Below are 2371 nucleotides of genomic sequence, written 5' to 3'. Positions count from 1 at the left end.
GAAACTTGATGTGCTGTGGTTTCTTGCAAAAATATGCATTTTAAGTATTTTACGGGGTACTGGAGTCAAAATGGTGAACTTCTGTAGTGGGGAGCATGGCTACCACAGCAATGTGGAGCCAAGGATAGAAGACTGGTCTCAGAATCAAAAAGGCCTGGGCATGTCACTAAACAGCTCAGAAATCCCATGTAATTCTCCAAGACTTTGAGTTAAACGCATGGTGCCTGTCTGCATCAGGATAGAGACTCTGAATGCTGGTAGTTCCGCATACTGATAAAATCATGGGTACACACACACAGACACACACATTTGTACTAACTAGCATATATACCTATACAATTCTAACCCTTTAACACCCACATATCTATTATATACATATATGTGTGTATATTATATACATACACATATATGTTTATATATATTATATGTATGTGTATGAATATATATTAAAACCCACAATTTTTTTGGAGCTAGACTCACATAAGAGACCTGAAATGAGTAGTTATTCAGAGGTTTTAATGTGATATATAGACTTAGGTGGCAGACAGAAAGATGAAAGAAGAATCTCAGAGAGCTTTCAGGCTTAGGCTGTGATCTGGCATTTGTTGAAGAAACAAGTTGGGGAAGTGGTGTAAGAGGAACTTTTTAAACAGGGACTTTTGCTTGAGTTTGAGACGACCAGTGACTATTTCAGTTAGAAACAGTCTAATCTATAAGACTGGGTAAATGGGAAGAAGTCAAATGAAGTGGAGTTTGTTTAGTCCATCTTGTTCATAACTTCAGTTTGCCAACTCTGCGTGGGCCAGGACCACGTCTTGTAAAATACATATATGTGTGTGTATGTGTGTGTGTGTATGTGTGTGTGTGTGTGTGTGTATGCATCTTATATTATTCCTATTGTTTTCTGCTGTCAGCACTATGCTTCAGCTAATAGTGAGATCTGGCCAGACCAAGGAAGATCAAGGCCAGGAGCCCAGGCAGCTATTTTGGGTTCATTGAAGGCCAAATGTCAGAGAATGCACATAAAGCTAAGGGATTATTATTTCAGGCACAGATACACAAAAGAAGAGATAGGTCTGAAACCAAGATATCATTCTCCAGTCAAAGGTCCAGACTGAGTCCAAGATACATGGTGTTCATCCAGGCAGAGGCAGGTCAGACACTGGCAGGAGGTCATGAATGCCAGCTACTAACATCAGTGAGATCTGGTAGCAGGTATCAAGGGCTCATTCATGGAGAGATGAGCTCGAGGGGAGGAAATTCAGTCTCCAGGAGGAAACAAGGTCTTAGACAGGGATTTAATCACAAAGGAACAAGGTTTAACCCAGTTGCTGAGGAATTAGGGTATCAAGATCAGAACAGGATCAGAAAGACTGACTCAATACAGAACTTGTAAGCCACTGCCATGGATTCCTTATATTGCCTCTATGTAGGGTAATATTGGTCCCTGAGCTCTCTGGCTGCCATCTTGCTACCCCAAGTGTGTTCCTCTGTCTTTGGCTCTTCTACCTGTGACCTTGAGAGTAACTCCCTTGGTCATCTGCGCAGCTTTGTTTCTGTTCCGGCAAGATGAAAAGAACGTTTATGAACCAAGAGAAACTTGCCAAGCTGCAGGCACAAGTGCACATTGGTGGAAAAGAAACCACTTGAAGAAAGAAAGGGGGTCCATAGAACAGCTACAGCAGATGATAAGAAACTTCAGTTTTCCTTAAAGAAACTATAGGAGTAAACAATATCTCTGGTATTGAAGAGGTGAATGTGTTTACCAACCAGGGAAAGATGATCCACTTTAATAATCCAAAAGTTCAGGCATCACTGGCAGCAAACGCTTTCACTATTAAAGGCCAAGCTGAGACAAAGCAGCTAACAGAAATGCTCCCCAGCATCTTAAACCAGCTAGGACCTGATGGTCTGACTAGTTTAAGAAGACTGGTAGAGGCTCTGCCCAAACAACCTGTCGATGGAAAAGCACCACTTGCCACTGGGGAGGATGATGATGATGAAGTTCCAGATCTCATTGAGAATTTTGATGAGGCTTCTAAGAACGAGGCAAACTGAATTGAGTATCAACTTCTAAAAGTTAAAACTTGAAAGTTATGTGGAGCTGCTATTTTATATCGTGTGACTGTTTTTTTCCTTTTTTTTCCCTTGTTTTTGTTTTTATTTATGGATCTAGAGAATAAGATCTCTGACATTTTGAAGCCCATTGGACATTGCAGCTCTTTCATTTATTGCTTACACACAATTCATTCTTTGCAGCCTGACTATGCTGAACAAACCTGGAATTAAAGTTTGAAAAAAAGGTTAATAAAAATCTTTACCTAGTAAAAAAAATATATATTGGTCCCTGAGTCTTGGGCAGAGTTGAGTC

General features: G+C 40.4%; 1 pseudogene; it reads left to right on the top strand.

The window, feature by feature from the left end:
- Positions 1–1569: 1569 nt before the first annotated feature.
- On the top strand, positions 1570–2058 carry LOC118834544 (annotated as a pseudogene).
- The last annotated feature ends 313 nt before the right edge of the window (positions 2059–2371 follow it).

Source organism: Trichosurus vulpecula, chromosome 1 (genome assembly GCF_011100635.1).
Source record: "Trichosurus vulpecula isolate mTriVul1 chromosome 1, mTriVul1.pri, whole genome shotgun sequence".
NCBI classification, from domain to species: Eukaryota; Metazoa; Chordata; class Mammalia; order Diprotodontia; family Phalangeridae; genus Trichosurus; species Trichosurus vulpecula.
Note: the sequence above shows the minus strand (reverse complement) of the source record. Positions and strands in the feature narration are given on the sequence as shown.